The sequence below is a fragment of the Mustelus asterias genome, unplaced genomic scaffold (assembly GCF_964213995.1).
Source record: "Mustelus asterias unplaced genomic scaffold, sMusAst1.hap1.1 HAP1_SCAFFOLD_596, whole genome shotgun sequence".
NCBI classification, from domain to species: domain Eukaryota; kingdom Metazoa; phylum Chordata; class Chondrichthyes; order Carcharhiniformes; family Triakidae; genus Mustelus; species Mustelus asterias.
The window spans coordinates 253,487-265,000 of record NW_027590546.1 but is presented as its reverse complement, the minus strand read 5'-3'; the positions used below and the strand labels follow the sequence as shown (position 1 = coordinate 265,000).

Sequence of the window (11,514 nt, the reverse complement as noted above, 5' to 3'; positions counted from 1 at the left end):
GGACCGGGTGTCACAGTGCGTTAGATACACTGTCCTTCCCCCCTCTGGGACCGGGTGTCACAGTGCGTTAGATACACTGTCCTTTCCCTCTCTGGGAACGGGTGTCACAGTGCGTTAGATACACTGTCCTTTCCCCCTCTGGGACCGGGTGTCACAGTGCGTTAGATACACTGTCCTTTCCCCCCTCTGGGACCGGGTGTCACAGTGCGTTAGATACACTGTCCTTTCCCCCTCTGGGACCGGGTGTCACAGTGCGTTAGATACACTGTCCTTTCCCCCTCTGGGACCGGGTGTCACAGTGCGTTAGATACACTGTCCTTTCCCCCTCTGGGTCCGGGTGTCACAGTGCGTTAGATACACTGTCCTTTCCCCCCTCTGGGACCGGGTGTCACAGTGCGTTAGATACACTGTCCTTTCCCCCTCTGGGACCGGGTGTCACAGTGCGTTAGATACACTGTCCTTTCCCCCTCTGGGACCGGGTGTCACAGTGCGTTAGATACACTGTCCTTTCCCCCTCTGGGACCGGGTGTCACAGTGCGTTAGATACACTGTCCTTTCCACCTCTGGGACCGGGTGTCACAGTGCGTTAGATACACTGTCCTTTCCCCCTCTGGGACCGGGTGTCACAGTGCGTTAGATACACTGTCCTTTCCCCCTCTGGGACCGGGTGTCACAGTGCGTTAGATACACTGTCCTTTCCCCCTCTGGGACCGGGTGTCACAGTGCGTTAGATACACTGTCCTTTCCCCCTCTGGGACCGGGTGTCACAGTGCGTTAGATACACTGTCCTTTCCCCCTCTGGGACCGGGTGTCACAGTGCGTTAGATACACTGTCGTTTCCCCCTCTGGGACCGGGTGTCACAGTGCGTTAGATACACTGTCCTTTCCCCCTTTGGGACCGGGTGTCACAGTGCGTTAGATACACTGTCCTTTCCCCCTCTGGGACCGGGTGTCACAGTGTGTTAGATACACTATCCTTTCCCCCTCTGGGACCGGGTGTCACAGTGCGTTAGATACACTGTCCATTCCCCCTCTGGGACCGGGTGTCACAGTGCGTTAGATACACTATCCTTTCCCCCTCTGGGACCGGGTGTCACAGTGCGTTAGATACACTGTCCTTTCCCCCTCTGGGACCGGGTGTCACAGTGCGTTAGATACACTGTCCTTTCCCCCTCTGGGACCGGGTGTCACAGTGCGTTAGATACACTATCCTTTCCCCCTCTGGGACCGGGTGACACAGTGCGTTAGATACACTGTCCTTTCCCCCTCTGGGACCGGGTGACACAGTGCGTTAGATACACTGTCCTTTCCCCCTCTGGGACCGGGTGACACAGTGCGTTAGATACACTGTCCTTTCCCCCTCTGGGACCGGGTGTCCCAGTGCGTTAGATACACTGTCCTTTCCCCCTCTGGGACCGGGTGTCACAGTGCGTTAGATACACTGTCCTTTCCCCCTCTGGGACCGGGTGTCACAGTGCGTTAGATACACTGTCCTTTGCCCCCTCTGGGAACGGGTGTCACAGTGTGTTAGATACACTATCCTTTCCCCCTCTGGGACCGGGTGTCACAGTGCGTTAGATACACTGTCCATTCCCCCTCTGGGACCGGGTGTCACAGTGCGTTAGATACACTGTCCTTTCCCCCTCTGGGACCGGGTGTCACATTGCGTTAGATACACTGTCCTTTCCCCCTCTGGGACCGGGTGTCACAGTGCGTTAGATACACTGTCCTTTCCCCCTCTGGGACCGGGTGTCACAGTGCGTTAGATACACTATCCTTTCCCCCTCTGGGACCGGGTGACACAGTGCGTTAGATACACTGTCCTTTCCCCCTCTGGGACCGGGTGACACAGTGCGTTAGATACACTGTCCTTTCCCCCTCTGGGACCGGGTGACACAGTGCGTTAGATACACTGTCCTTTCCCCCTCTGGGACCGGGTGTCCCAGTGCGTTAGATACACTGTCCTTTCCCCCTCTGGGACCGGGTGTCACAGTGCGTTAGATACACTGTCCTTTCCCCCTCTGGGACCGGGTGTCACAGTGCGTTAGATACACTGTCCTTTGCCCCCTCTGGGAACGGGTGTCACAGTGCGTTAGATACACTGTCCTTTCCCCCTCTGGGACAGGGTGTCACAGTGCGTTAGATACACTGTCCTTTCCCCCTCTGGGACCGGGTGTCACAGTGCGTTAGATACACTGTCCTCTCCCCCTCTGGGACCGGGTGTCACAGTGCGTTAGATACACTGTCCTTTCCCCCCTCTGGGACCGGGTGTCACAGTGCGTTAGATACACTGTCCTTTCCACCCTCTGGGACCGGGTGTCACAGTGCGTTAGATACACTGTCCTTTCCCCCTCTGGGACCGGGTGTCACAGTGCGTTTGATACACTGTCCTTTCCCCCTCTGGGACCGGGTGTCACAGTACGTTAGATACACTGTCCTTTCCCCCTCTGGGACCGGGAGTCACAGTGCGTTAGATACACTGTCCTTTCCCCCTCTGGGACCGGGTGTCACAGTGCGTTAGATACACTGTCCTTTCCCCCTCTGGGACGGGTGTCACAGTGCGTTAGATACACTGTCCTTTCCCCCTCTGGGACCGGGTGTCACAGTGCGTTAGATACACTGTCCTTTCCCCCTCTGGGTCCGGGTGTCACAGTGCGTTAGATACACTGTCCTTTCCCCCCTCTGGGACCGGGTGTCACAGTGCGTTAGATACACTGTCCTTTCCCCCTCTGGGACCGGGTGTCACAGTGCGTTAGATACACTGTCCTTTCCCCCTCTGGGACCGGGTGTCACAGTGCGTTAGATACACTGTCCTTTCCCCCTCTGGGACCGGGTGTCACAGTGCGTTAGATACACTGTCCTTTCCACCTCTGGGACCGGGTGTCACAGTGCGTTAGATACACTGTCCTTTCCCCCTCTGGGAGCGGGTGTCACAGTGCGTTAGATACACTGTCCTTTCCCCCTCTGGGACCGGGTGTCACAGTGCGTTAGATACACTGTCCTTCCCCCCTCTGGGACAGGGTGTCACAGTGCGTTAGATACACTGTCCTTTCCCCCTCTGGGACCGGGTGTCACAGTGCGTTAGATACACTGTCCTTTCCCCCTCTGGGACCGGGTGTCACAGTGCGTTAGATACACTGTCCTTTCCCCCTCTGGGACCGGGTGTCACAGTGCGTTAGATACACTGTCCTTTCCCCCTCTGGGACCGGGTGTCACAGTGCGTTAGATACACTGTCCTTTCCCCCTCTGGGACCGGGTGTCACAGTGCGTTAGATACACTGTCCTTTCCCCCTCTGGGACCGGGTGTCACAGTGCGTTAGATACACTGTCCTTTCCCCCTTTGGGACCGGGTGTCACAGTGCGTTAGATACACTGTCCTTTCCCCCTCTGGGACCGGGTGTCACAGTGTGTTAGATACACTATCCTTTCCCCCTCTGGGACCGGGTGTCACAGTGCGTTAGATACACTGTCCATTCCCCCTCTGGGACCGGGTGTCACAGTGCGTTAGATACACTGTCCTTTCCCCCTCTGGGACCGGGTGTCACAGTGCGTTAGATACACTGTCCTTTCCCCCTCTGGGACCGGGTGTCACAGTGCGTTAGATACACTGTCCTTTCCCCCTCTGGGACCGGGTGTCACAGTGCGTTAGATACACTATCCTTTCCCCCTCTGGGACCGGGTGACACAGTGCGTTAGATACACTGTCCTTTCCCCCTCTGGGACCGGGTGACACAGTGCGTTAGATACACTGTCCTTTCCCCCTCTGGGACCGGGTGACACAGTGCGTTAGATACACTGTCCTTTCCCCCTCTGGGACCGGGTGTCCCAGTGCGTTAGATACACTGTCCTTTCCCCCTCTGGGACCGGGTGTCACAGTGCGTTAGATACACTGTCCTTTCCCCCTCTGGGACCGGGTGTCACAGTGCGTTAGATACACTGTCCTTTGCCCCCTCTGGGAACGGGTGTCACAGTGTGTTAGATACACTATCCTTTCCCCCTCTGGGACCGGGTGTCACAGTGCGTTAGATACACTGTCCTCTCCCCCTCTGGGACCGGGTGTCACAGTGCGTTAGATACACTGTCCTTTCCCCCCTCTGGGACCGGGTGTCACAGTGCGTTAGATACACTGTCCTTTCCACCCTCTGGGACCGGGTGTCACAGTGCGTTAGATACACTGTCCTTTCCCCCTCTGGGACCGGGTGTCACAGTGCGTTTGATACACTGTCCTTTCCCCCTCTGGGACCGGGTGTCACAGTACGTTAGATACACTGTCCTTTCCCCCTCTGGGACCGGGAGTCACAGTGCGTTAGATACACTGTCCTTTCCCCCTCTGGGACCGGGTGTCACAGTGCGTTAGATACACTGTCCTTTCCCCCTCTGGGACGGGTGTCACAGTGCGTTAGATACACTGTCCTTTCCCCCTCTGGGACCGGGTGTCACAGTGCGTTAGATACACTGTCCTTTCCCCCTCTGGGTCCGGGTGTCACAGTGCGTTAGATACACTGTCCTTTCCCCCCTCTGGGACCGGGTGTCACAGTGCGTTAGATACACTGTCCTTTCCCCCTCTGGGACCGGGTGTCACAGTGCGTTAGATACACTGTCCTTTCCCCCTCTGGGACCGGGTGTCACAGTGCGTTAGATACACTGTCCTTTCCCCCTCTGGGACCGGGTGTCACAGTGCGTTAGATACACTGTCCTTTCCACCTCTGGGACCGGGTGTCACAGTGCGTTAGATACACTGTCCTTTCCCCCTCTGGGAGCGGGTGTCACAGTGCGTTAGATACACTGTCCTTTCCCCCTCTGGGACCGGGTGTCACAGTGCGTTAGATACACTGTCCTTCCCCCCTCTGGGACAGGGTGTCACAGTGCGTTAGATACACTGTCCTTTCCCCCTCTGGGACCGGGTGTCACAGTGCGTTAGATACACTGTCCTTTCCCCCTCTGGGACCGGGTGTCACAGTGCGTTAGATACACTGTCCTTTCCCCCTCTGGGACCGGGTGTCACAGTGCGTTAGATACACTGTCCTTTCCCCCTCTGGGACCGGGTGTCACAGTGCGTTAGATACACTGTCCTTTCCCCCTCTGGGACCGGGTGTCACAGTGCGTTAGATACACTGTCCTTTCCCCCTCTGGGACCGGGTGTCACAGTGCGTTAGATACACTGTCCTTTCCCCCTTTGGGACCGGGTGTCACAGTGCGTTAGATACACTGTCCTTTCCCCCTCTGGGACCGGGTGTCACAGTGTGTTAGATACACTATCCTTTCCCCCTCTGGGACCGGGTGTCACAGTGCGTTAGATACACTGTCCATTCCCCCTCTGGGACCGGGTGTCACAGTGCGTTAGATACACTGTCCTTTCCCCCTCTGGGACCGGGTGTCACAGTGCGTTAGATACACTGTCCTTTCCCCCTCTGGGACCGGGTGTCACAGTGCGTTAGATACACTGTCCTTTCCCCCTCTGGGACCGGGTGTCACAGTGCGTTAGATACACTATCCTTTCCCCCTCTGGGACCGGGTGACACAGTGCGTTAGATACACTGTCCTTTCCCCCTCTGGGACCGGGTGACACAGTGCGTTAGATACACTGTCCTTTCCCCCTCTGGGACCGGGTGACACAGTGCGTTAGATACACTGTCCTTTCCCCCTCTGGGACCGGGTGTCCCAGTGCGTTAGATACACTGTCCTTTCCCCCTCTGGGACCGGGTGTCACAGTGCGTTAGATACACTGTCCTTTCCCCCTCTGGGACCGGGTGTCACAGTGCGTTAGATACACTGTCCTTTGCCCCCTCTGGGAACGGGTGTCACAGTGTGTTAGATACACTATCCTTTCCCCCTCTGGGACCGGGTGTCACAGTGCGTTAGATACACTGTCCATTCCCCCTCTGGGACCGGGTGTCACAGTGCCTTAGGTACACTGTCCTTTCCCCCTCTGGGACCGGGTGTCACAGTGCGTTAGATACACTGTCCTTTCCCCCTCTGGGACCGGGTGTCACAGTGCGTTAGATACACTGTCCTTTCCCCCTCTGGGACCGGGTGTCACAGTGCGTTAGATACACTATCCTTTCCCCCTCTGGGACCGGGTGACACAGTGCGTTAGATACACTGTCCTTTCCCCCTCTGGGACCGGGTGACACAGTGCGTTAGATACACTGTCCTTTCCCCCTCTGGGACCGGGTGACACAGTGCGTTAGATACACTGTCCTTTCCCCCTCTGGGACCGGGTGTCCCAGTGCGTTAGATACACTGTCCTTTCCCCCTCTGGGACCGGGTGTCACAGTGCATTAGATACACTGTCCTTTCCCCCTCTGGGACCGGGTGTCACAGTGCGTTAGATACACTGTCCTTTGCCCCCTCTGGGAACGGGTGTCACAGTGCGTTAGATACACTGTCCTTTCCCCCTCTGGGACAGGGTGTCACAGTGCGTTAGATACACTGTCCTTTCCCCCTCTGGGACCGGGTGTCACAGTGCGTTAGATACACTGTCCTCTCCCCCTCTGGGACCGGGTGTCACAGTGCGTTAGATACACTGTCCTTTCCCCCCTCTGGGACCGGGTGTCACAGTGCGTTAGATACACTGTCCTTTCCACCCTCTGGGACCGGGTGTCACAGTGCGTTAGATACACTGTCCTTTCCCCCTCTGGGACCGGGTGTCACAGTGCGTTTGATACACTGTCCTTTCCCCCTCTGGGACCGGGTGTCACAGTACGTTAGATACACTGTCCTTTCCCCCTCTGGGACCGGGAGTCACAGTGCGTTAGATACACTGTCCTTTCCCCCTCTGGGACCGGGTGTCACAGTGCGTTAGATACACTGTCCTTTCCCCCTCTGGGACGGGTGTCACAGTGCGTTAGATACACTGTCCTTTCCCCCTCTGGGACCGGGTGTCACAGTGCGTTAGATACACTGTCCTTTCCCCCTCTGGGTCCGGGTGTCACAGTGCGTTAGATACACTGTCCTTTCCCCCCTCTGGGACCGGGTGTCACAGTGCGTTAGATACACTGTCCTTTCCCCCTCTGGGACCGGGTGTCACAGTGCGTTAGATACACTGTCCTTTCCCCCTCTGGGACCGGGTGTCACAGTGCGTTAGATACACTGTCCTTTCCCCCTCTGGGACCGGGTGTCACAGTGCGTTAGATACACTGTCCTTTCCACCTCTGGGACCGGGTGTCACAGTGCGTTAGATACACTGTCCTTTCCCCCTCTGGGAGCGGGTGTCACAGTGCGTTAGATAAACTGTCCTTTCCCCCTCTGGGACCGGGTGTCACAGTGCGTTAGATACACTGTCCTTTCCCCCTCTGGGACCGGGTGTCACAGTGCGTTAGATACACTGTCCTTTCCCCCTCTGGGACCGGGTGTCACAGTGCGTTAGATACACTGTCCTTTCCCCCTCTGGGACCGGGTGTCACAGTGCGTTAGATACACTGTCCTTTCCCCCTCTGGGACCGGGTGTCACAGTGCGTTAGATACACTGTCCTTTCCCCCTTTGGGACCGGGTGTCACAGTGCGTTAGATACACTGTCCTTTCCCCCTCTGGGACCGGGTGTCACAGTGTGTTAGATACACTATCCTTTCCCCCTCTGGGACCGGGTGTCACAGTGCGTTAGATACACTGTCCATTCCCCCTCTGGGACCGGGTGTCACAGTGCGTTAGATACACTGTCCTTTCCCCCTCTGGGACCGGGTGTCACAGTGCGTTAGATACACTGTCCTTTCCCCCTCTGGGACCGGGTGTCACAGTGCGTTAGATACACTGTCCTTTCCCCCTCTGGGACCGGGTGTCACAGTGCGTTAGATACACTATCCTTTCCCCCTCTGGGACCGGGTGACACAGTGCGTTAGATACACTGTCCTTTCCCCCTCTGGGACCGGGTGACACAGTGCGTTAGATACACTGTCCTTTCCCCCTCTGGGACCGGGTGACACAGTGCGTTAGATACACTGTCCTTTCCCCCTCTGGGACCGGGTGTCCCAGTGCGTTAGATACACTGTCCTTTCCCCCTCTGGGACCGGGTGTCACAGTGCGTTAGATACACTGTCCTTTCCCCCTCTGGGACCGGGTGTCACAGTGCGTTAGATACACTGTCCTTTGCCCCCTCTGGGAACGGGTGTCACAGTGTGTTAGATACACTATCCTTTCCCCCTCTGGGACCGGGTGTCACAGTGCGTTAGATACACTGTCCATTCCCCCTCTGGGACCGGGTGTCACAGTGCGTTAGATACACTGTCCTTTCCCCCTCTGGGACCGGGTGTCACAGTGCGTTAGATACACTGTCCTTTCCCCCTCTGGGACCGGGTGTCACAGTGCGTTAGATACACTGTCCTTTCCCCCTCTGGGACCGGGTGTCACAGTGCGTTAGATACACTATCCTTTCCCCCTCTGGGACCGGGTGACACAGTGCGTTAGATACACTGTCCTTTCCCCCTCTGGGACCGGGTGACACAGTGCGTTAGATACACTGTCCTTTCCCCCTCTGGGACCGGGTGACACAGTGCGTTAGATACACTGTCCTTTCCCCCTCTGAGACCGGGTGTCCCAGTGCGTTAGATACACTGTCCTTTCCCCCTCTGGGACCGGGTGTCACAGTGCGTTAGATACACTGTCCTTTCCCCCTCTGGGACCGGGTGTCACAGTGCGTTAGATACACTGTCCTTTGCCCCCTCTGGGAACGGGTGTCACAGTGCGTTAGATACACTGTCCTTTCCCCCTCTGGGACAGGGTGTCACAGTGCGTTAGATACACTGTCCTTTCCCCCTCTGGGACCGGGTGTCACAGTGCATTAGATACACTGTCCTCTCCCCCTCTGGGACCGGGTGTCACAGTGCGTTAGATACACTGTCCTTTCCTCCCTCTGGGACCGGGTGTCACAGTGCGTTAGATACACTGTCCTTTCCACCCTCTGGGACCGGGTGTCACAGTGCGTTAGATACACTGTCCTTTCCCCCTCTGGGACCGGGTGTCACAGTGCGTTTGATACACTGTCCTTTCCCCCTCTGGGACCGGGTGTCACAGTACGTTAGATACACCGTCCTTTCCCCCTCTGGGACCGGGAGTCACAGTGCGTTAGATACACTGTCCTTTCCCCCTCTGGGACCGGGTGTCACAGTGCGTTAGATACACTGTCCTTTCCCCCTCTGGGACGGGTGTCACAGTGCGTTAGATACACTGTCCTTTCCCCCTCTGGGACCGGGTGTCACAGTGCGTTAGATACACTGTCCTTTCCCCCTCTGGGTCCGGGTGTCACAGTGCGTTAGATACACTGTCCTTTCCCCCCTCTGGGACCGGGTGTCACAGTGCGTTAGATACACTGTCCTTTCCCCCTCTGGGACCGGGTGTCACAGTGCGTTAGATACACTGTCCTTTCCCCCTCTGGGACCGGGTGTCACAGTGCGTTAGATACACTGTCCTTTCCCCCTCTGGGACCGGGTGTCACAGTGCGTTAGATACACTGTCCTTTCCCCCTCTGGGACCGGGTGTCACAGTGCGTTAGATACACTGTCCTTTCCCCCTCTGGGTCCGGGTGTCACAGTGCGTTAGATACACTGTCCTTTCCCCCCTCTGGGACCGGGTGTCACAGTGCGTTAGATACACTGTCCTTTCCCCCTCTGGGACCGGGTGTCACAGTGCGTTAGATACACTGTCCTTTCCCCCTCTGGGACCGGGTGTCACAGTGCGTTAGATACACTGTCCTTTCCCCCTCTGGGACCGGGTGTCACAGTGCGTTAGATACACTGTCCTTTCCACCTCTGGGACCGGGTGTCACAGTGCGTTAGATACACTGTCCTTTCCCCCTCTGGGAGCGGGTGTCACAGTGCGTTAGATACACTGTCCTTTCCCCCTCTGGGACCGGGTGTCACAGTGCGTTAGATACACTGTCCTTTCCCCCTCTGGGACCGGGTGTCACAGTGCGTTAGATACACTGTCCTTTCCCCCTCTGGGACCGGGTGTCACAGTGCGTTAGATACACTGTCCTTTCCCCCTCTGGGACCGGGTGTCACAGTGCGTTAGATACACTGTCCTTTCCCCCTCTGGGACCGGGTGTCACAGTGCGTTAGATACACTGTCCTTTCCCCCTTTGGGACCGGGTGTCACAGTGCGTTAGATACACTGTCCTTTCCCCCTCTGGGACCGGGTGTCACAGTGTGTTAGATACACTATCCTTTCCCCCTCTGGGACCGGGTGTCACAGTGCGTTAGATACACTGTCCATTCCCCCTCTGGGACCGGGTGTCACAGTGCGTTAGATACACTGTCCTTTCCCCCTCTGGGACCGGGTGTCACAGTGCGTTAGATACACTGTCCTTTCCCCCTCTGGGACCGGGTGTCACAGTGCGTTAGATACACTGTCCTTTCTCCCTCTGGGACCGGGTGTCACAGTGCGTTAGATACACTATCCTTTCCCCCTCTGGGACCGGGTGACACAGTGCGTTAGATACACTGTCCTTTCCCCCTCTGGGACCGGGTGACACAGTGCGTTAGATACACTGTCCTTTCCCCCTCTGGGACCGGGTGACACAGTGCGTTAGATACACTGTCCTTTCCCCCTCTGGGACCGGGTGTCCCAGTGCGTTAGATACACTGTCCTTTCCCCCTCTGGGACCGGGTGTCACAGTGCGTTAGATACACTGTCCTTTCCCCCTCTGGGACCGGGTGTCACAGTGCGTTAGATACACTGTCCTTTGCCCCCTCTGGGAACGGGTGTCACAGTGTGTTAGATACACTATCCTTTCCCCCTCTGGGACCGGGTGTCACAGTGCGTTAGATACACTGTCCATTCCCCCTCTGGGACCGGGTGTCACAGTGCGTTAGATACACTGTCCTTTCCCCCTCTGGGACCGGGTGTCACAGTGCGTTAGATACACTGTCCTTTCCCCCTCTGGGACCGGGTGTCACAGTGCGTTAGATACACTGTCCTTTCCCCCTCTGGGACCGGGTGTCACAGTGCGTTAGATACACTATCCTTTCCCCCTCTGGGACCGGGTGACACAGTGCGTTAGATACACTGTCCTTTCCCCCTCTGGGACCGGGTGACACAGTGCGTTAGATACACTGTCCTTTCCCCCTCTGGGACCGGGTGACACAGTGCGTTAGATACACTGTCCTTTCCCCCTCTGAGACCGGGTGTCCCAGTGCGTTAGATACACTGTCCTTTCCCCCTCTGGGACCGGGTGTCACAGTGCGTTAGATACACTGTCCTTTCCCCCTCTGGGACCGGGTGTCACAGTGCGTTAGATACACTGTCCTTTGCCCCCTCTGGGAACGGGTGTCACAGTGCGTTAGATACACTGTCCTTTCCCCCTCTGGGACAGGGTGTCACAGTGCGTTAGATACACTGTCCTTTCCCCCTCTGGGACCGGGTGTCACAGTGCGTTAGATACACTGTCCTCTCCCCCTCTGGGACCGGGTGTCACAGTGCGTTAGATACACTGTCCTTTCCTCCCTCTGGGACCGGGTGTCACAGTGCGTTAGATACACTGTCCTTTCCACCCTCTGGGACCGGGTGTCACAGTGCGTTAG

General features: G+C 57.1%; 1 long non-coding RNA gene across 1 annotated transcript in view; it reads right to left on the bottom strand.

The window, feature by feature from the left end:
- Positions 1–11,514, bottom strand: part of LOC144487111 (uncharacterized) — a 49,207-nt gene that overhangs the window by 4,202 nt on the left and 33,491 nt on the right. The gene's annotated exons all lie outside the window — the stretch shown is intronic.